This window comes from Lepisosteus platostomus, chromosome 18, assembly GCF_059453375.1.
Source record: "Lepisosteus platostomus isolate fLepPlt1 chromosome 18, fLepPlt1.hap1, whole genome shotgun sequence".
Lineage (NCBI taxonomy): Eukaryota > Metazoa > Chordata > Actinopteri > Semionotiformes > Lepisosteidae > Lepisosteus > Lepisosteus platostomus.
The window spans coordinates 3349719-3374305 of NC_142628.1; the positions used below are offsets into that span (position 1 = coordinate 3349719).

Below are 24587 nucleotides of genomic sequence, written 5' to 3' on the forward strand. Positions count from 1 at the left end.
GTGTATTTTTTCAATATTCCCCAAAGGTGTCATCACTGTTGATTTTTGTTCTGTCAGGACACTTTCAGAAAAACAAGACAGGCTTGTTTTTGAAAAAAAGTTGTGTGCTCTAAAGTAGCTTTACCTGTTAAAATTAATTCAAAGCCAACCAGATCACTCCAATTCCCAATTTATAAATGCTTAATCTACCATTGAATGGGAAGCTGTACTGGAAACACTCGTAGCTGGCAATATATTTCTAATAGTTATTGAGAGTGAGCACACTCAAACATGTAAAAGTCACCCTTATCTCATTTGTGCTGTATCGATTCCAGAGATGTGTTGACTTGTGGGGGTGGGGAGAAAAATACACAAAAAATAAAAGATCTAAGCACAGCAGGAATTCACTCAGGGTTGCAGATGAGCACACAGTGAGAAGATCCGATGAAGTGCCAAGAGCCACAGTGTGCAAAAGGCCATTCACAGAAACGCACAACAGCCTTAAAGGGTCTCAGAGAGCAAATGTCACAATGCCTGTCATCCATTTCGGAGACCACAGTCTTCCAGTTTTATCCAAAAGTGTTCTCAAAATGATATACCAGATTTATTTTCCTTAAAGGTTCATTTAATTTTGGGGGGTTTGGGATTTTGCTGAACACTGCCTTAGCTGTGGTTCAGTTCTGGAGGCTGGCATGGTGGATCAGTGCCAGCTGCACAGTAGAACATTTCCTGTCCCTGCTTCCTGCCTTCCTCCTGCTCTGAATATCGCTTGGCAAAGGGGAATCAGTGCTGGCAGACAAATGAGGGTCATCCAAAGCAGTGGCGAGATAAGATCTGTATGTACAAAAACATACAGTCCAAACATCTTGACCTCCCAAAGACAAATGTTTTCAAGAGCCTTTCATAGTCTAAAGCACCTCCTGGCTCTTATGAGATACGGGCTCTCTGGCTCTCATTCCACCTGATCCCTTAATAGAATTCATTCAGTTCATTAATTCGTTGAAGTCTTACCATTTTTAGCATGGGTTGATGGATGTTTTGACAATCCGTTACTTCAGCCAATTACAGGCAATGGCAGAAGACAATAGACTGTTCTTCTAGCAGATTGTATGGATGTCACAGGAACTCACAGTACCTTTCCAAAGTACTTTGCCCATGAGATAAAGCTAGCCAGAATTATTTAATTGGCTAATGGGCTCAAACTATGTGTCATTGGGAAGAGAGCCAAAAGGTGTCTTCACTGCAATACACTCTTTAACAGTCAGTAGCACTTTACTAAATATTCATGCTCATCTTTTCTGTCTATTATGTCTCTTCATTGACTGCAGCAGCCAGACTTTGGGGGTTTCCAAAATCAGTTATACAGTATAATGAAATAACAAAAAGCAAGCATGTCAAAACTCCTCTAAGCATGTCAAAACTCCTTTCCTAAAAGTATCCATAAGTTTTCTTTCTATACGCCTGCTTCAATGTAAAATGAGAAGGGTCAGGCAGTATACCGCGACACATGTTGCTGTATGGCGAACAGCACAGCGCAATACTGTTTTTATTTATTCAAATAATGTGGTGCAGGACTGCACTACTCTGTAAAACTGCCAAGTGGCGCAGTGAATCCTTAATGCACCACAGCTGCATGTGGCCATCACATCACAACCAATATTATTTTAGTAATACAAATTAAATGTTTATAAACCCATTAGTGCTATCCTGACTTAAAATACTGTGCAGTAACACTAACAGATTATTTTCATTTTTTAATTGCATGCACTACACAGAATTACTAGTAATTGTGTACTGTACAAATAGTAATTAGAAAACAGATAATTTTATTTTAGATTTTAATGATAAAAATAAGTTTTTAAATTCACTATGTATAATATATACTATTTCAAGGCAAATAAGCATGAAAACAAAAAAATAGACCAGGACTTTCAAAGAATGACTTACAGTCCTGTACTACAATTTGCACTGGAGCCGATGCAAATGGCACTGCAAACCACACTTTCACCACATGAATATTCCTGTTTTTTTGTGTTTTTGAATCAAAAGAACTGTAACTCCATTTTAAGGTATCTGAAGATGAATTGCATCTGAGATTTCCTTTTGATGATTAATTATATTGATACTTTGCCAAAGTTTTCCAATTAGCAAAATGGTTTTATTCATCCATCCATTTTCGAACCCCTTTATCTAATACCGGGCTGTGGGGAGCCAGAACTTATCCTGGCAAGCAACAGATGTAAAGCAGAATACACTCTGGAAGGGACATCAGTTCTTCACAGAGCACACAGACAAAACCATTCACACCAGGGCCTGTTTCACCAGAAGCCAATTAACCTACCACTATGTCTCTGGACTGTGGGAGGAAAGTGGAGCACCTGGGGGAAATTAATGGGAACATGAAGAGGACATAGAAAATACAAGCAGACAGCACCCGAGGAACTGAAGCCAGGGACCCAGAAGTAAGGTAGCAATGCTACTCCATTGGCATACAAAATTGTTTAATATCCAACGCAATATTGTAAACTCATTTAGCAATATGAAGAAGCAACATTTTAGATGCTGCAGGATATGCACAAAAGAATTAACAGTGTGAAGGAAGGGAAAGTGAAGAAAAAATTAAATTACAGATTGGGCAAACGTTAAATTAGGCACAGGACACCACCACAACCTCGTAGATTTAAAAAGAATAGTAAAAGCAAAAATTGTAAGAAAAAAGTTTCTCATGATTGTAAAAGCAATTTTAATTTTATTTCTACATAACATTTCCATTCAATCTTTCCCTATTGACAGGAATATTTGAAAAGTAGCTCGCCTACTGCAAACAGTTTACTTATTGACAAAAACATTGAAAATGAGTAATGTGTACCCTTCAACATTAAGTTCACTGACACCAGAGCTTTCTGCCTTATCAGGTCTCCTGTTCAGTTGAATGTTCCAAAACCTCTCTTTTTCTTTTGTTTTGGTCTTTCCGCTTTCTTAGACAGACCCCCATTTGTTAACCTGTCAATCTCAGCTGATGGTTACAGCTTTCTGAACTTGTGGTTAAATACTCAGAGCCTACAGCTGTTAGAATGGAACAGAATTGCAGGTTTCCTTCCGAGTACGGTCAGAGAGAGAGAACCTCATCTCAGTTACAAAAGGAACTGGACGGCATTTTGGCAGCCTGTGTGTTCCCAGGGAGATTACCGAGGGAGGAGTTGCTGCAAACTGCCAATGACTCTGCAGTGAGGAAGTCCTCTTAAGAAGGGTTGACATCTCTCTCTCTCCCTGCCTTAGGGAGATCAGGCAGTTTCAGAGACTGCAGTCCATTCTGTCCTGGAAGTGCAGTATATGCTGTATCAGAGAGAACTACTGCATTGCTTTCTGATTGATATTCCTAAAAGGCAGAAATGAAGAGAAGCAGATGGCTGTTCCTGCCTACGAGTTACAGTACATCCAGCAGATCGCTGTTCTCTGGGTTTCCTCTGATGAGTAGAATCTCTGACACAATTTGTTCCTCAATCTCTTCTTTCCGCATCTGTCCTTTCAGTCATGTTATACTGCAATAATATTATTAAGAATTATTTTGAAAACCATTTATAAACACCGTTAAAATAAGCCCTAATAGCATTTTCACTACATTTGGGTGGATCATTTGGATCATCCAAAAATGCAGAGAAGAACACAGCAATTTGCACATACTTCCACATGGCAAAAAAAAATGATGTGCCCATTTGAATACAATAGTTTCCTATTTGTCCTTGGTTTTTCTGTGTACCTCTTGTATTGGTTTGATATCCATTCTTCAGGCCAATATTTAATCTAAATCCTAAGACATTGGTTGCCACATTTCTATATGTTTTTCAAGGACCCTGCCATTATTGCTCTAATTTGTAGAAAAACAGAAAAAATGGATATGTTTTGTGTGTACTACATACAACACTGCAAGCAATTTCGAACTCAAATTCAAAAAGCTTAGTGAGCTTCATAGCTCAGTGAACTAATAGCAACACAGGCCAAACAGCCTCCTTTCAGATCCAAGCTCTTATTTTAATACTCTTTCTATCCATCTAACCACGTTTTCTTATACAGGGTCGCGGGTGAGCAGGAGTCTCTCCTGGCAAGCATAGACTACCTGGATGGGACACCAGTCCATCACAGGGCAAACACAGATACAAAAATGCAAACAAAGACACTCATGCCAGTACCATCATCTGCACTGTAAAACAATCAACATAATGTAATAGTATATAATGTAAATGTTTGATTGAGTAGGTCTTTCCCAGGATTTATTCTGTCTGTGCAAGAGTTGAAACATCCGAAGGCAGCTTCCAAGGGTTAATAAGTACCGATACAAACAATTGTGCCACTGCATAACCATTGTACAGTACAAATACTAGATCTAGAAAAAAAGTATTATTTCCAGCGCACAATGCCATTCCTTCCTCCGGTACATCCTTGCAGTGTCTCCAATTCCACCCAAGCTCCTTACCCCCCTCCCCAGCAGCTCCCCCAGGCAGGAAAGGCACAAACCAAACTGACATCCCTTGCTCTGACTGATGTCTACGCTAATCAAGATAAAGGATTTCCCAGTGCTTCTCAGAACGTTTCTGGCAGAATACATTTGCCCAGCACTGGGGTAGCACAAGACCTGAGGATTCAGTTGCTTCTGTGGCGATTCACCTTCCAGAGCCGGGCACTGCCATGTGAGGACCTTCAACAAATGCCCACAGATCCATTTCACCTACTCATTGGCAAGCACACATTTTCTGTCATCACATTTACTAGCCAACCCGGTTCCATGGGCCTGGTCTCAGAATAATCCCAGTCCGGACTCAGAATGAACGAGTCCCACTGATTTGCAGTGTTTCAGATTAACCAGTAAACACAGATATTACTGCAGCCCTGGCAGGATCAAGAGGACAGCAGATGTTTACACTGGAGATGAAAAGCCATTAAACATTAGACCCTTTATCTCTAGGTTTCAAAATACATGACAGAAATATATTGACAACGGTACCAAGCGTAATACTAGCAGTTGTTATAGTACTACAAGCAGAGCAATCCTGGTAGGAGACAGCAAGAGTATTAGTAGCCAGACCTTTCATAGCAGCAGTAGTAAGAGTATTAGCATAGTTGTAGTGGTAACAGCAGCATTAGCAGTAATACTACACAGAGCAGCTGCTGTTGTAGAAGCACCAGTAGTAGAAACTCCCTTTGAAATGGTCAACTGTACAGCTTGTAAAGTACGAAACACTGTTGTGAAACAACCTGCACTACACAAAAGAGAATAATGATGGTTTTACTCTTAAAAATTACTGCATGCAATATTTGTCATTAATAAGAATTAGCAATTAATTGCAGTTTAGCATGTAGTTCAATTGGCAACTGCAATATTGCAAGCTATTAAAAAATAAGCCATTTAGCCATATTTAAAAATCTAAAATGAGAGATGAAAGGATTTCAGATTTTTACAGCATGAACACAATGCATACAGTACAAGCTGCCTCAATGTCTCTGAAATTTTCTCATCTTCTAGCAAATGTATTTACAAGCAGATATCACTTCAGGCAGTAATGTCCAAGTTAAGAACCAGACAAATGTAAAATATATTGATTCAAAAGTATTCCTTAAACGTCTATGACAGAAGCAGATCTCAAACCTTATGACCTGCTGCTGTGGTCACATTACAATCCCAGGAGTGTTCAACAACAGGAATTGGCATCAGTCTTTTGAGGTACTGTATTTGTGGGACTAATACATGATTTTTGAATATCTCATGCTCAGAATTGTTTTAACTGACCAAGGCATTGTTCCCATCCATCCTTAAGGGAATGTTTTACTCATTTACTCCTTTTCCCTACAAATCCTCTTTTCTGTTTCTCAGAAGATTGGGATGTTTTTATTAGTTTACACAGCCCCCACATGGAAAACTTCTTTACTAGGCTAAGTGTTAATAAAACACAAGCATTCTAGATGGACAATTTAACAACCCAGCAACTGCAAATCAATTTGTATGAAGTTGCAGAAACCTGGTGAGGAAGATACCCACCCTCCACCAAACCTGTATACCTCTCACAGCTTACATGTACCCAGGAATGCTCTCCTTATTTTAAGAGGAACGTAAAGCATCACAAATCTCAGCACAAAGTGCAGTGAAGCAATGGAGGAGAAGGAGCATACTTCAGACTGTGTCTGGAAAACAAACAGAAAAAGCTGTCTGGAAATCTGTCATGCTGAAAGGAACCCAGAACTGATGACAGCAGGGATCTCTTCTGGCCAAGATTTTAATTATGTTTCAGACAGCATGGTCTATTTATTTTATAAGAGGGACTCTAGAGAAGTCAAAGTATAAATAAAATCTTTACTAAATTAAAGAAGAACTGCTTTGGATAAACTGCTTAACAATGAATGAGGAAATAAATATGATTTACTAAATTTATATGATATAAAAATCCAGTTGGATTCATCTTAATTTGGTTTTGTAGAAAATAGATTAATGTCTAATCCAAGATATTTTGTAATTTATCTGTACTTTAGCAGTTACATTTTTTCATACTTCTTGTCAATACACTATGTGCAATATCACAGGAAAATGTATAAGTAAACAGTTTGTCCTGGTTGTCATGGAATAAAATGTTACTGTACAGTATATAACTAAGTCAGAAATTAATGCATTATAGAATTTTCTTATTATTAATTTTATAATATTCTTTTTACTCTTCAAATTACATCGCATACCTATAGCTGTAGGCCTGAGACTGTTGTATACACCAAAGGCACCTCTCAGATGCGCAAAACAGATGATTTTTAATATCAGTTTCTGAAATGTGTTCTTAATAATTTAATGCAATTGCCCTCAGTTTTCATATCTAGCTGGAAACAAACTCCACGATTCAATTCAGTTGTCTGAAAAGCACCCTGCTGTAGAAAAGAACATGTTTGCTTTTTAATGAAGTTCCTCTCAAAAAAAGCTATTAGAAAAACTCACACGAACCCTAATCTGTCAAGATTCAGTCCTCCCGAGTTACAGCAGAAAACGGCTGCGGAAAGGCTTTCCGAAACCGATGGGAATTATGAACCAATGTTGATGAGTTTACAAATCGTGCTTTATGCCATAACAGTGTTAATACTATTGCTGGGGCAAAAATAACAGCATGTTCTCAGAGAACATACGGTGAGGAATTCGATTTTGTTTTTCTTCATTAGAATATAACGTGATTAATCATTCCTGTAAAAACCTTCACTGTCGGATTTTGTAAAATTTTCAACCAATCATATGAAGTCTATTATTGTTCTATTACGCCCTAGAGAACAGAAAGCGCAGCTGCTGGTGGAAGCCCATTTACCAAGGCATTGCTGATGAGTGTACTAAACCACGGTGAACGTCTCGTAATGATCCTGGCAACCATGAATGCTTGACAATAGTTGTGCTCAGAGCGCAGTGTTGAACCCAGAGCGTTATGAAAGCCTTCACCGAACTCGTTGGGAAAGATGCCCTTGGCTTGAACCAAGCCCTTCCATCTCCCTGCGCAGCGGTCAGTCTCCACATCTCCGGGGTCAGCTAGTCCGCACGCGCGATCGTATTTCCTTACAGCTGTAACGCAACGGGGGCTCGGGCGGGCGCCCTTGCCGCATTAGGTCGGCCCCTGCACCGTCCGGGGCTCGAACCCGGGACTTCCGCGTCTCTCTGCAGCGACCTAGCCCCGTGAGCTAAAGAGAGATCTCTCTACAGCCCAGTAGCTGTAGTCCTGCTATCACAGGGAAGGGCGGTGACGTCACCCGCTCTGGTACGCCGGCTCTTACACAGCGCCTGTCGGCCGTAAGCGTTACACTCTCCCCCGCTTAAATCGCTGTCCCCGGCGAAGGGCTATCCCACCCCGCTTCTGACACCAATGTAGCGTTTGGCAGGTTCTTTTTCAGAACTAAAGAACAGTGGAGACGCGATTAACCAAGCACTGGCTTTATTTTACAACCACACCAAAACCAAACACAGGATCTACACACACATGAGGAGACTGACGAACACGTACACACATTTAGGGTGGTAATTACCTAACAACACACTCTACTTTTACAGGACTACACAGGGCACTAGAATTACTAGGACATTATTTACACAGGCAGGGTCAGCCGCTGGTCATCGTGCCGACCCTCAGACTCTTCCCGGCTACCACTCCCAGCATGCCCAGCGGTACTACGAGCGCCTAGGGGCGCTTCCTCCTCACCACCAGGCGAGGGCGTTACACAGCTCTAAAATCCCAGTTTGCTGTGACTCACCCAACGGGTTTTTTTTTTGCAAAGTTGGAACGTGGTCATCGCCCAGTCAAGAGGAGGAGGTACTGTATTTGACATATTAGATCAAAAGAATGGTGGAAACCCAAGAACATCGTTCGTGTTCTCTACTTATTACCGAGGATGCTGCAATCTGCACCGCTCCTCTTACATCTGGAGTAAAATCTGGATCTCGAGTGTAAAACCATTAAGTAAATATGTCAATATATGTAGTGGGACTCGTGTTTATACCGCGGTTTTGATAGCTGAAACCCCGGACAACAGAAATGGCGATACCTTGACAACGAATATGCAAGAGAAGGAGGGAGAACGGATGTTTGGACCGGCTCGGTCACAAAGTAAACAAAATCACAATTATTATTTGTTGAAAACAGCAATACAACTCCATCTATCCTTTTGAACAGAAACCGAGTCTTGTCTCCTGAACACAATTTGCACCTCAAACGCTTCCGTTGTGAACAAATTAAACCCTTGGGCGATCAAACGGACAGTATCAGCGCATGTCGATGTAGAGCAATTTCTCTTTGTTTTTCATTTCAAAATACAGTGTATCAGTAATATTTCCTGACCATAAGCCTCCCAGCATGATAAAGACGAGCCAGTGCCCGTGTAGCAGACCAGCGGGAGCTGCTGAAGCGAATCAGAGAAGACCTTTGATAGTGTATGTCTTGAATCTGTCTCATGTGTGGGAACTCCACCTCCAGGCGGGGACACTGAACACACGCACCACCGAATACTCAAAGCACATTCATGCTCTTTGTGCGGTCCAAGAAATTAGACACCAAAAACTGATGAATGATTGTCATCACCTTGAAAGAGTGGGACAACATGGGTGAGATTAATCAGTTTAGGTGCTTCAGGGTTTTTAAAAAAAAATCGATGTCGTGGCCCATTTTTATTTTCACAGAAGCATTTTCCCCCCCAAAGCACGGATGCAGATTAATGTAAATTTCTCCGCTCGGTGGCAGAAACATATAATGTCAGGATAAATTGCCGAGAGGTAGCTTTCTTTTTGCTGTCCTGTTGCCACATATGTAATAAAATACATGAATTCGCTCGACAACCATTATGTGGAGTGATCTGATTCGAATCGACTTGTGTGTTTTTTGTGAATAGCCCTGCTGGCCGTGTTAATACATTGTAACCTGCAGTTAACACCTACTGTATACTATTACAGCCGCTGAAAGGAAACTCCAGCCTCTTTGTTTCTCAATGCCCCTCTAACTCACCCCCACAAAAAATAACGAGTTTGACCTACATACGAAATCCAAATAGGTAGATGGTTTCATATCGATTTAAACTGATCATTTTGAATTTCATAAATTTAAAACAGATCAGAACTACAGTACAGAAGAGGAAATTCCAATTGGAAACCCGACTGCGTTATTTAGGATGGATAAATTAGTGGTATAACACAGTCTGGTAAGGGAACAAGTAATAGGTGTACAGTATGCCATGCTGAAAAGAGAAGAAAACACAACGTTTCGGCCGTGGAGGAACGGACTGGTATATGGATAAATTGGATTAAGTCGTAAAATAGTTTAAAATCCGTCAGGACTACCTCTAGGATCACTGTTATATGATCTTAAATTATTGATACTACCTGCAGACCTGTTGTTGTTTATTCGTTATAGTCATTTTGTCGTTGCTGTTTTCATGAATGGCTTATGGGTTCCTACAGAACATTGGTCGATTTTATGAGGGCTGTGCGAGCGTGCAAGGTATGTAACCAACGATGAGATGCAGGAGCATCTCCTGGACGGAGATCATTTAGCCACCTGACTCGGTCTGGGGGGACTGCCGTGTGCTGTCGCGTCGCCCGCTGCCCCTCGCGCCGGCCACCCCATCGGCAGCACGCAAATTGCTGCGAGTCGGTGGGGTGAACATACTGTACTGTATGATATAATAAGGATTACCGCAGGTTTACAGACGAACCAAATCACGGCGGGGAATCAAGCATCGCACAATCCTGCCCGGTGCTCATTCCTAGACAGATCTTGTGCGCCACCTTCAACACTTTATTTAATCCGAAATAAAAAAAACCCGACAATCCGTTCCATCTTGTGTTTTACTTATAAGTAAAGAGGTTAGATCTACTGTATTTGATTTCCCATTGATGTAACCCTTTTCCGACGTTAAATTGAAATTCGACCACAGCGTACGTTAAGTTAATAACTGGGCATGATCTTTTAATATTAATGAAAACAAGCATTGGTTGTAACCACCCGACCAGATCGCCAGCAATCTTATATATTAACATATAAAATACACCACATTATCTAGAGATGCAAGGTTTTATATTTAGTTAGAAGGGATAACTGAATTAAAATACAGTCTTTATGTGTATAGCAACCTCTAATGCCACCTAATAAGAAAACTTGCACTTAAAGTCACAAGAAAATGTAAATATTACACCTAGAAAGTTTCCGTTTGAGACTTAAATTAGCATTTCGTGAGGCCTCTCAATATTTAAAGACCAAGGTACACATAAACATTTTTTTTTGCGTGCTGTGCGAACACTCACATTTAAATTTCTCGGGAGAAAACCAAAAGTTTCTGATCCTCTCTGCTCGAAGTTCCGTGGTGTCTTGTAGCTGCAGACAAGATCTTCTGCACAGAAACCGCGATCCTTCAATGTGTCCAACTGAAAACCAAAGCAAAATAAAGCAGAAACCGATACTGGGTGTTCTGTATAATCCACACAGCTCCGCGCGACGCGATCCCGTTGAGCGAATTCCCTCTCTCTCTCGTGCTCTCTCTCCCCTTCTCTCTCTCTCTCTCGTGCTCAGGAATGCCTCCCCAACTGCAGTCAATGATGAAATTCAAGCCCTCCCTCGACCTTATTCATATCTGCTCATTGGGTTTTTGTTCTTTCAATTGTATTTTTTGACACTGTCCCCAATGCTCTCTGCTTTTCTGTCACATTCACACGCATGAACACTACACACTCGTACTCTCTAGATGCTGGTTTGGGGTTCAGGTACTGTATGAATCTGAACTTTCCACGTGTTGGAGCTCGAAGGTAAAGGCAAGATTAAGAGGCTCTTACTCTCGCTATTTCCAGCACGGTGACATCACCTGGCCGTTAAGTGCCCTTTTAAGTCCCATCTGAAGAGACAGCCTGTAGCCACAGTGTAGGCTACAGTACTGTATATCATACTGACCATATTTTCACAGCTGATGCAGCTCCGTTAGATATCAACCTTTCGACACTTTGCAGGAAATGAATTCTACTACTTCGAAAGTGAATTAAGAGAAAAATAACACAAGTCGTGCTGAAAGACTGCTCCGCCTGCACCGAAATGTATCTCAAAGTAAACACATTCAAGAGCCCCGTCTCCGAACAGAGTAGTGGATATACTGAAGATTGAAGTTTTGTTACCTGGAACAACGTTTTTATTTTAGCGATACAATGTGAAAGATACAAATATATAATAATTCAAGTTACTATTTAATAGTAATCCAGTATATCAATTATATATCAATAGCTATAAATGTTTATGCAAATATGCGTACAGTAGTTCCTATATGTATTATATGTTTCAGTGCAGAAAAATAACACTTTCGCTATTTATGGATTAGAAAGGCAAGATTTAAAAAATATTGTCTTCCTATCACAAATTTAGCTTATTTATTTAAGGACGGGAGTAGGTACATTTGATAGACGTTGATTCTTCACAAAAAAAACGACTGTGGCTTAATTGTACAGTACGCCAGCAGTTAAGATATTGAACTTAAATTCATCATTTTGTATTTTATAATATAAAACAAGTTATGAACCATATCCGATCGACCACAAATGTTACTGTTTATGGGTGGCTCTGCAGTTGTTTTTAAGTGGTTACAAACAAAGCTTAGAAACTTTCATATTATTTTTTCATGCATTAAGAATAAGGAATTATAAATAAGGTATAAGGAAAGATAACACTGTTTATGTTGTTTTGAGGGAGTTATGAATGAATAGATGCAGTCCCCTTTAACACAATTCCCTCATTACAGTTTTGTAAGTGACCATACAAGGTTTTGCTTGTATTTGGTTTCACCCACTGTTTTCTCTGTCCTGACAAGTGCCCCAGACCCTCCTGCTGAAAAGCATCTACAAGGTCAAGTAATGGTACATTGGTCTGAAATTCAACACCACATACAGCAACACCCTGCATTTTCTTTTTGGATGTCTTGATTTTCCCATTTGACTGGAAGGTCAGTCTATCGGTCAGTATAATGAAGGAGCAAAGGGCTATAATAAATCAAATAACCCTCTCAAATCTTCAATGGCCAGGAGCAGCAATTTTGGTAGAAATGTTTCCAAAAAGTTGGTAATCTCCTAATGACCTTCCCCTATATTAGGTCATAGGGTAATCCCCTTCAATGTCTTCTGGGAGATCAACAACACGTAGATTGGATTGGCAGGTTCTGTCCTCCCCTTTGTCCAAACAGGACTGGAGGACATTCTTTCCTTTCCTCTCAGCTTCTACTGAGAGTCTGTTACTGCTGTCTGCAGACAGCCTTTATGTTAGTTAAGTGGTCAGTCTTGACAGGGTCCCTGAGCCGGTAAAAAATGAAGTCTCTCAGTGAGAGGAGCTGTGCATCAGAAAGACAGCATTCTTCCCTTGGGAATCATCTCAAAGAAGTGTAGGGTCTGCATCTGTGACCATCAGGAGAAGAAGCTGCTTTAGGACTTTTTTAGACTTGGCTTTAGGAGATAGAGTGTTGACAATGAGTCATTATCCTCAAGAGCTTGTGTAATAAATAAGCACAAAAATATCCTAAATTGAAAGTGAACCAAATTAAAAAGGGAAGAGGGTGGGATGAGACTGTGCACAATTTACAATTTAGTTTGACTTAACTAATTTTAGCCTGGAGGTTTGTAAATGTTTACATTTTTAGTCTTCCCATGATGTATCCTTTTGACAGTTAGAATAAGAGATCTTGCAAATCACTCCTTGCAAGAAATCAAGTATTCTTAAAGTTTTGTGGTTCTTTTTCTGGTTGAGTGCTGGGGCTCCAAAGCAGACCAAACAACAGATGCAAGACAATCCTACCCTGTTCAATGCCAGATCCAGATTTTGGCATTTAATTTGATTCTTTTACACTCCAAATGTGCTTCACATATTACATATCATAGTTTTCAGCTTAAGGCATCTGGAGTTAGCCAGTCACCTCTAAGTGACACACAATATGTTTGTCTAGTATTTAATTGAATCAGATGTGCTTCTGGGAGTTCAAATAAGACAACAAGAATGCTATAGTCAAATAAACTTGAGATTTGCTTAAGATTTTGGGAAAGAACATAATGTATAGTATAAAATATTTCCTTATGCTAAAATGTTTGTTCTGCAGGTTCTCTGAACTGCAGCTTTTGATACTCATATTGAAATTAAGGATAATTAAAAGTATGACCATTTAATTAAAATGTTGCCAAAGCAATAATAGTTATCAAAACATTTACAGTTATTCAGTCATTTACAATAATATAATCATCATCACCATCATTGTTATTATTGTTGTTGAATATAATAATTCGAATCAACATAAAGGAGACTATAGCAAAAGTATTCTAGACACATACTGTAATATATAACCATAATAAAGCAATACAAGTACATCTAACCTGTGGTGCGAAAAGATTTGTAATTTTGCCTCTAGGGAAGTAATGGGTCATACACCTGATAGCCATTGAAGCAGAACCACTGCTGGGAGGGCCTGATGTGCAGTGTGCAGGATACATGTGGGAATTGGGGGACAAGGTTTAGTTCCCCTGCTGTGGGTCATGTCAGGGAGCAGTCCACATGTGTGTTAACCACAGGAGTTCAGCAGCTCCGGAGCCACACACATCTGAGGTCAAAGTAACAAGAGTTCTAGAAAGTCCATGGAAATTCTCTCTGAAGCAGTTCCATTTGACCTCACCCTGGAGGAACCCTGTGTCTGTTGGTTCTCTTGGTGTTTATACTTACTGTAATTCCTAATTTCTTTACAACAACAAATAATAGAACTTTTTAGCAAATCAATGTTTTGTGCTGTTATTATTTGATGTCAAGTGTGTCCAAATTTATACTTTACTATTGAAAATAACTGAAGTATACAGATTAGGTTATCTGTATTCATTCTGTTTACAAAATTGTTAGCTGCCCAAAACACCCAGACACAGGTGGAAATTACACTATATCAAACTCTAAATTATTTTAGTGCTAGGTTGCATCTTGGGCCCAGTGGGGAAATGGTTTTAGGGCTGTGTTCTATTCCCCAGCCAATGTTTTATGTACTATTTAAAAAAAAAAGTTTGATGAAGCATATAGGTTTTCTAAAGTTATTGCAAGCTTTAATGGAATAAAACTACAAAGCAGAAATCTAATTTATAAATGTTCTTGAGCACTAGGTAACAACTTGAGGCATGTAAAAATGACATACAGTATTATATTATGTTATTATTATGTTATATTCTTGACACAGAACTGACAGAAGAGTAATAAAATCAGTCAAAATTTGATAGACTGACATATTTTTAACAATAAAATAACATAAAATGACACAAACATTATATATATAAAAACAAATATATGTGTTATATACTGTAATGTCATGACATACACAATGCATTTCTGAGGCCTATGTCCTGCAGACAAAAAGACATATAATTCTAGCCATATAACCCAAAACATTATGCAATAGCTTGGCAAGCTAAGAAGAGAAATATCCTGCATGCCTAAATAAAATAACACAACCCAAAACTAAAACTCGCTTCCTTGAATGTGGATGCCCAAAAGCAAATGGGAATTTATTTCTCTATTTTAGAGATGATACACCAAAACAGAAGAGAAAGTTTTTAGCCTGAGGATTCCACAATAAAGACTGTCAGAATTTTCTCAAATGAACAGGATAGCAAGTTCTGTATTACAAGGTTCAAATAACGTAACCCAAATCTGACTTCTCCTATCTTGGAGACCTTGAAAATAAGGTGGTTTCTCATGGCTCAGGTTTTGAGGAAGAGGGGGGTGATGGAATTTCAACTTCTCTGTCTATCTTGTCTTCTTTTGTCTTCTTACCTCCTTCATTTTACTCTTTGTCCTTTTCTGTCTTTTTATGTCGTGCTTCTGTGTTCAAATTTAATGATTTGACAAGACGTTAATTAACTATTCTTGTTTACCAGTCGCTCAGCCCACCTACTGCTACTGTAGGCTAACGCCTCAGATAAGACCTGTCTGAATAAGGCCTTGAATATGTCAGAGTCACCACGCAACCACGCACTCGCCCCCACATTCTAATGTGCACTGTTCACCGCAATTAATCTATTATCCAACCACTTTCCTCTTTTCTCCCTTCATAAGTCTTTCAACCACACCTCTCCATGCTCACTACCGAGGTTCACTCGCCGAGCTCTACTCTTCTCGTCGCTAGTTTACTCAGCATCTGTCGAACTCTAGGAGAACGGATCTTTGCCCTCCTTCTGACTATGGACCTGCCTTACGATTTGGCTTTTGGTTATGGGATACTCCCTCTCTCTCGCTTCAACACTTTACTCCTACCCAACACCGCGTCCTAATTTCTATCTACTGGTGCCCTGACAGAATAGTGCACTAAAATGAGAATAGCAAAGGTAATAGAATTTATGATTCCACTTGCTGCAACAGTTGCAGCACTCATTTCTGTTATTTTCATGTCTCTTCATACTTTTCTCAAATCCATCTATCCATTTTCTACATGCTTTATCCAGCACAGGGACGCTGACAGGACACACTCTGGGTGGAATGCTAGTCTATAGCAGGGCACACACAGACAAAAACATACTCATCAGGGCCAGTTTTCCCAGAAGCCAATTAACCTACTGATGCACCCAGAGGAAACCCATGTGAACAAGGGAAGGATGTACAATCTGCTAACAGATCGTACCAGAGTAATTGAAACTAGTGCCCCAGCACTGCAAGGGGATAATGATAACTGAGACACTCCATGCAGTTTTTTAAAATGACACATCCAATATACATAATTATTGGTTATTATTTTTCACTGAGTCAACAATTTAAGCGGGAAATGAAATGTTTATATCAGAAACCAATCCTTTTTTTATTCTGTTATAGTCAGAAATCTTCAGCAGTTACTGTACATTTGCTTATACTATATTAAAAAAGGGGAAACTAACAGGCAAAAGCACATTTATCTGTGTCTTTTCCATTGCATTTTGTATGTTTGGAATCCTAATGTCTTTCAGCCAGGACTTGAGAGTGTGCATGTTTTTTATTAGTTTGCATTCTGGATGACTGTTCTAATGCTAGAACTCAGCCAAACCAGAAATTTTGGGAAATTCGCAGCTTCCATGAGGGCAGATATACGTTTGACTGAAATTAGAAAGATGTGGATACAGACTTCTGGAATGCTCTGGCTACAGTCAAATGCTTTTGGGTCAGGCGACTAGGCAGTTGAAGAAGGAACTAAAGCAGACATGTTTCCTTAAAACTCCACCATACTGTCTATGAGCCTGTCACCAGTACTGGTGAGTTGTACTGAGCTGAAAGACACTGACATTTCCAACATACAGTATCACCCTCAATAGAATAATGTGTCTTTAAATTTGAGTCAACTTCTCCAGGGTTATAAATCAGTTAATGAATGTGTAGTATCGGGTGTGACTAAAAAACAAGCAAGACAAATAAAAATAAACCAATTTGTGCTGGCAAAAGAAATTATAATGAAACCCTTTTGCTGAATGAAAATGAATGAACGATTAAGACATATACTTATAGACCAGTTTAATAAGAACATAGGAAAGCTTTCAAACAAGGCCATTCAGCCCCTCTAGTCCGTTTCGTACTAAGTAGCTAATTTATCCAAGAGTGTCATCCAGCCATTTCATGAGACAAACCAAGGGATAGGCTGTGATAACATGGTAGGCTGAAAGAAGAGTCTATAGCGTGTGGAAATCTAACAATGTCTTTCCAATTACACATAGTACAGTATGCTCAGAAGTTATGCAAAGGTTACATCTGTACCAGACTGAGAACATTTAGTCTTCACTGTTTTAATCAATATGTACACTAGATTGTTCACTTTGCAAGTCGGTAGCATGATACTCAGCTTTCCTGGGCAATACCATCATACAGTACATCTGTGTCAAAGCTGAAATTGAAATGTAAACATACGGATAAACTAAGCAATCACAAGGGTTAGGGAACAGAATGGAACTAACCTGACAGGCAGATTGACAGTGGTATATAATACATATAGTGGTATATATATGTTTCTGAAAAACATGACATTAATCATGATGTGACCCCAATTTGTGCAGAAGGTATTTCAGAGACCAGATAAGAAAATAAAAATATAAGCTGCAAATGATAGGAAGTTATTTGGCCCATGTTCCTTCTTCAGAGGGCCAAGAGTTTGGGCCTCAAACACCTGTCTGGGAAGCCTGCTCAAGATACCTACAAATCTTTGTAGAAAAAAGTGTTTGCTATAAATGAGTTCCTTTTGAGTTTCCAGGTGTGACCTTGTGTCCTTGAGACTATTTCATACTGCTGACACATGAATTAACTCTGACTACACCCCTTGGGATTTTACATACCTTTATCAAATCTCATCTGAATCTTAGATCTTTGAAGAGCTGTAACCCCATTTACATGGAATTACAATTCCAAACCTGAATCAGATCAAAAGTTGTCAGAAAACCTGTTCTACTGAAGAAAAAAACCTGTGTGTTTATGATAATTCCTTGAAACCACAAATCAGTCTTCTTTATTTTCTGTGCACAGTATACTAAATGACTTTAAGCAAGGCTTTTGTGAAATTTAAGTACAGTATAATTTCCCTAAATGTAAGCTTTACACAGGAATGTTGCTCACAGCTGTATCGTCCCTCCGTATTGTCAGAATACGAACAGTGTGCATTATCTAATAGTGTGCAATGCACACCAAACTATTTACTCTAGTGATTGACACAAAGATTGATCTGTAATCTTTTTTCATCTCATATTTCTCAGATCAGCATCAAATCATGGTTAATTAGTGGATCAAAATCATCTAAAGGTCACCAATTTATCGGTTTACTGATACACAGGATTCATTTCTACTTTGTCTGAAATAGTGATGCATGTCTGATTTTGTATACTGTACCTGTACAGGCCTAAAACTGAAGGAGTGAGCAATGAGCTGAATGTCACAAACTGATCATTTAACATTCTGCAGAACAGGGAGGTAGTCAGGAATAGCTGTGAATAGCTTTGCATGTCATGTGGTGGGCGGATTCATTGAGATGTTTCAGAGAGATGTTCTCTGGGGAAAGGTGTGAATGGAGCAATGGAAAGAGTGAAAGGAAAATCAAAGCGAACAAAAACATGAAGCACTTACTGTATTTTGTAGCGTGCTCTTCACGATGAGTGTTATTAAAATTAAATTACATTGAGAGAGTTTAATATTGTTTTTTAGTGAGTGTTACAGTATGTATAGTAATGAATTTCACATAGTTTAGATTAAATTGTTTAACTGTAGTAACAGTATGGAACACCAACTGGAGTTTCATTAGTACACACAGCAATTATCAGTCCTTAGTAGTCTATATATAAATATACTGTATAATAGCATAGCAATGTGTCTCTGGACAAGTTCTTGCAGTTGTGCCTGAATGGAAAACATGGAGTCGATTTAGTTTTTTTGTAAACTTACAGTATCTCTGAAACTGATGCCATTAACTGAACTTCAACAAGGTGCTACAATTTATTATTTACAGCCTTTTGGTTGGCCGGAGGTAAATTTCATGTTATTCAGACACACACATTTTTTTATAGTCTCAGTTGCATGCTTACTGTATATGTTCTTTGTTAAGCATTTATGAAATGTCATTTACAAACCTTAAACTAAAGCACTACAGCTAAGCATTTTATGGGAGACTACTGCAAAAAAATAATCTAGACACAGGTACTATTCTACTATCCTAGAAGTAAAATATTAATTAACTACAACATAATAAGAATTTAAACCTGTGGTGTGAAAAGACGTGTAATTTTGCCTCCAGAAAAGTGATTGCTGACATATCTGATAGCCACTATAGCAGAACCACTGCTGGGAGGGCCTGATGTGCAGTGTGCAGGATACATGTGGGAGTATTTCAGGACAAGGTTTAGTTCCCCTGCTGTGGGTCATGTCAGGGAGCAGTCCACATGTGTGTTAACCACAGGAGTTCAGCAGCTCCGGAGCCACACACATCTGAGGTCAAAGTAACAAGAGTTCTAGAAAGTCCATGGAAATTCTCTCTGAAGCAGTTCCATTTGACCTCACCCTGGAGGAACCCTGTGTCTCTCAGTTTTTATACTGTACGCAATTTTCCATTTTTATATAGTGAGATTGTTGAACCAATAACCGAACTTCTCAATAAACAAATGTTTTGTGTTGTCTGCTTTTTTGGTGTCAAATATACCCAAATTTAGATTATTGGTAAGAAATCTAGCAAAACAAAATGGTTTTATCTGTCTTCATTCCAATTACAAAATTGCTGGCTTCCTGTGACTGCCCAAAACACTCCTAATAGGAGTTAATGATGTCCAGACACAGGTGGAAATTACACAATTTGCGCTAGTTTGGTGCTAGTAAAACCCATAAGGCCGTAAAGAGATACCTGTACCTTCTTTATTATGAAGTGCAAAGTGATTCACAGTGGTAGGATATCCACCATGGCACAGTGTAATGGTGTAGCAGGATTGGGAGTGTTAATACTGGGTCAGGCTATTAGAGCTGGCAGAGTAAGCTTGCAAAGTAATAAGAAAAATTGGATTCAACAGTCTGCAAGCTCATTTTTCTCTATTAAAAGAGGTCTACACATGACAGAGGTTGTCTACTCCAAAGTCCCTAAGTGAGACAAAGGATTGGCTAAACGGTATGGTCTTGAGTGAAAGACTGAAAAACGGCAAAGTTTATAACAAGAGAAGTACTGCCTGTTGTGTCAGGAGCAAAATTGTGGTTTTTGCAGCTGTCCCTGAATTGAAAACAAAGAGTCAATTTAGTGTGGATTTTCTGTAAATGATGTGTTTAACCTTTGACAAAGTGAATGCTGCAAATACAAAACATCTTGGAATTAAAGTTTTAAATCTGTATTCCAACCTCATGCTGAAAATAATCAAGGCTTTGAATCATGTTCACTTCTGTCTTAGATTTGATATCTAGTCCTGGAGGGGAGCAGCGTTTCAGACTTCATTGATCTGTATACAGTAAGTTGTTACTTATCTCAAAACTGGAAAACCATTGTCTTCACCTTAGAAAGATGCTGGTGCAATGAGCAGTACTGTGGTATACTAACCAATTAACTCTGCAGTGCTCCAGGGCTAGCATTACCCAGCGTTTTCCCACTGGTAGAAAAGGTTATTGCTGGTTATAATTTACATCACATGGTGAACAGCCACGTGAGGAACATCTTGACATCAGTCATTATTTGTTTCTTATTAAGAAGGGACAGCATGATTGCAGATGACCTCAGAGAAAGCCCCAATTAGATACAAGCAGCACTGCGGGCAAAGGAAAGTCAGTGAAATACAAAATTGTGCTTGTCTGAACTTTGCACTCTCACCCCTGATGCTACTGAAGCTGTTACATTTAGTGTTTGAAGATAATATCTAGAAGGGCTAAACTACACTTCCTGAAGGAAAATTACGTGGATTATTTAATGGTTAGCATTTATGGAAGCTGAGTGTGTACTATCCTAAATATTCATTGGAAGTTTCATTTCACACCTCTCTGCACCTATTCTGACTTCTCACCTCTTGACTGGCCTCTCTTTCTGTCCCCTGCTCCTACCTCTCACTCCTCCTCCCTCCCAGCCTTTGTTCTCCCGCTACATTACCTTTGCCTACTGCCTTGTCTCTCTCACACCTGATGAAGGCTCCACGGCCGAAACGTTGTGTTTTCTCTTTTCTTTTTTTTCAGCATGGAATAAACCTATTACTTGTTCCTTTGCAGCCTACGCATGCTGACGTAGCTACCCACCTGAACTACTATCCTAAATATTGGAATACTAAATACTGTAACAGATTATTTATTGGACAATGCATTGCATACACACAACATCAACCCCAAGAGGGCGCCACAGGCACACATCGAAGGATGAAGATGAACGGAAATATAAATGAATGAAGATCTAGGAACCTTGTTATGTGTGCTTGTCTTGTCCTGGAATGAGCAAAGACTATCCTCAGTAAAATTATCTATAAAAATGTACAATTGTCTCTTCCTGCAGTGCTAAAAAGAGAAAGCAGAACTGCCTACAAGCTGTTAGTTATTGTGAACAATGGGAGAACGGACATGCCATGTCATCTGTGATTTAGTGAGTCTTTCTACTGAATGCTAAATTTTATTAATGTAATTATAGCAGAAAATGCAGATTATAATATTTAAGAAGCTCCCCAGTGCAAATCAGATGTCAGAAGTGAGACAAGACTTTCATTAAGTAGACACCAAGATACAAGAATGTCAGGGTTCAACCACACAAAATAGCATACAAATAAAACTGAATATTTGTCTAAGCCAGATGTCTTTCCAATCTTTCATGTAGTAAAGAGGGGAATTCATTAAGCGGTCGCTTTGTTTTCCATATGAATTTCAAAGCACTGCATGCAGTCTGTTGATCTATCCCAGTAGCCTACGGGCAATCATAAATCAAAAATACTTAAGCAAGGGAGAACATTCATTTTTATTAAGGAGATGTGAGTCCGAAGAGAATAAAAGAAAATTAGTCAATTTGCTCAAATCCTTATCCACCTGTTTGAAGTTGTGTACTGCGATGGTAAATCTCTGAAACAAAGTATTTGAAGTGTTTGATTACAAGCAGGTAAATGTTCTCTGCTGAAGAGTTTAATGACAGCAGTACAGACCAATTCATTTTATATCTTGATAAAGCACCAAAAACTTTGAACATACAGTAGTTAGCAGATGAGGCAAAGAGTGAGAAATATTTTCTAGTACAATATACTCTATCATGTGCATAAAACTATGTTATAATAATATTGACCATTACTGACAAGAGTAGGTACAGTATAGAAGCAGCACAATGATGAACAAGCTGAACTGTAGGTTGCAAACACAAGGCAAACAAAGAAGTGAAAACGAGCATCCCTAATGAGTGACCCTAAAAACACCTCGGGAAGAACATACTGTATGTTCCCTGTTAACATCATAGATGAAATGTTAGTGCATTCAATTTTACCCTTTTGATATCACCTCAAGCAGCATGGTGGTTAGCACTGCTACCTTGTGGAGTTTGTACTGTATGTTCTCCCAGATTATGTGTGCGTTTCCTCGGGGTGCTCCAGTTTTCTCCCACAATTCAGCTTCTGGGAAAATTGTGCCTAGTTGCGAGTGTGTGTGCGCCTGTGTTTGTGTCAATACTGTATGTCTGCCAGGATGTACCCCGCTATTGGGGCACCCTGGGGCGGTGTGGTGGCTTCGTGCCTAAGGATCTGCGCCTGTGGCTGGAAGGTTTGTATCCTGCGGCCGGCAGAGGAATCCTACTCCGTTGGGCCCCCGAGTAAGGCCCTTAACCCCAGCTGCTCCAAGGGTTCTGTATAAATGGCTGACCCTGCGCTCTGATCCCCAGCTTCTCTCCCTGTCTGTGTGTCTCATGGAGAGCAAGTTGGGGTATGCAAAAAGACAAATTCCCAATACAAAATATTGTATATGGCCAATAAAGTGATCTGATCTTATCTATTGCACCTGTCGCTTGCTGGTAAGAGGCTCCAGCTCCCCCATGAATCTGAACTAGAAAACCTGGTTAGTAGACTGATGGATAGTTATAACCTGTTCTCAGCCCCATATGATCCAGATCTATTCAGAGATATTCCCACACAAACTGATCAGAGAGGCTCAGTGGATACTTACAAATGCTTTACCAATGGTAGCTGTACACACTATTAGTCTATGGTTGTCATTGTAAACCCTCTTGTGATCACTGATTTTAATCAACATAATGCTTTGGTTTGCAGCATTGTGGAGACACGGTAAGGAGTCTCTGAATTGTTAGCCCAAAGTGTGAGTGAAGTACTGCTGATGTGTGCTCGAGGTTACACTTACAAATACAGTATACACCCTCCCGCATGACTGCGTACAGAAGTACAAATTTCCTTTGGTCTTCTGGTTAAAAACATCAACCAGATAAATACATAGTACCTGTGACATGTCTATTCAACAAAATATCGATGCACTTGAAACACAACCATGTGAATTTCGTGAAAAAAGCTTTTGAATTTGCTGCAGTTGCATACGTTTCATTGACGTTAGGTGTATTACAGTACGCTTTGGTTTTGGCATTGTTTAAAAGCGCGAGTTACAATAAGGAGGTTTTAAAGAAAAAAAATACAATACACTCTTCAAAACAATTTTGTATTCTTGCAGCAGGAATGAAAAAGTAAAATTGAACAGGGAATAAACAGCCTGTTCATCTTGGTTTTCTTGCAGCTCAAAACTGCTTTTTGAATGCAAAAATGGATTACTGTACTTACAGCGTGACTCACAGTAGAAATGTCTAGTTTAATTGGCTGCAAGAATGGATGTGGTCTTTGTGCGTTGCTGCAGTCAAACGGGCTCTTGGTTTGTCGTAATTGTCGATCTAAGAGCTTCACAGCTCCCGATTTTATTTTTTGTAGTTGACCGAGTAACTTCTTATTCCAGGTCATATCGCAGATTAGTTACACGTAACGTTGTTCAGATCTTCCTAGCAGAGTTCCCAGATAGATTTGAGGTCAGCGCGATTTCTTTTTCAAAAAATGTTTTTAAGCTTTTAAAAAACCACATACACGTTATCATCAACGTCTTTCAAGGGTTTCAGCAATACACTGCTGACGCCTAGTGGCGATTTGCGTGGCTTACAGCAATATTTCTATAGTATAGCGCTCCCAGTAATTTTGTTTTGTTCGAAGTCATGTTTGTTTGTTTTTTCTGAAGCTGACGGCAAGGAAGACAAAAAACACTGTAAGAACATTTAGAAACGTGACCATGTGAATCAGGAGAAACTTTCCTGAGTTGTGGTAGGCAGAGATTTGTAATGGAGAGTTATACAAGCAAAATAAGTCTCAAATAAGAGAAGATGCCAGGGAACAAGCAAAGGGATAGCAAACAGATCAGAACAAAATATGCTCAAGCTGGTGTCCACATTTAACCCAGAATCCGCCTCTCGTACTGGAGCTCCAAATCTGGTACCAGTTTTCACACACCCCAGTGTGACCTCATTTCCCTGCACACATGAAGAGGCTTCTTAGCAGAAACACAGCTTCTTTCTTTTCACTTTTCAACATGGAGTTGACCTTCTGTTCCTCAAATAGTAATATTTATAAATGACAAATAGTAAATTTTATAAATGACTGC

The 24587-nt window shown here is 39.4% G+C and overlaps 1 protein-coding gene across 3 annotated transcripts in view; it reads right to left on the reverse strand.

Annotated features, from left to right (window-relative positions):
- LOC148645448 (excitatory amino acid transporter 2-like) overlaps positions 1-11242 on the reverse strand; it is a 63498-nt gene extending 52256 nt beyond the window's left edge. The window contains exon 1 of one of the 3 annotated variants that reach the window (XR_015928044.1): positions 10781-11242. The gene's annotated coding sequence lies outside the window, so the exon portion shown is untranslated. Of the gene's footprint in view, positions 1-2848; positions 2873-10780 lie in introns of those variants that run through there. The other 2 variants (XM_088610859.1, XM_088610860.1) reach the window with 2 other exon arrangements.
- Positions 11243-24587: the final 13345 nt, after the last annotated feature.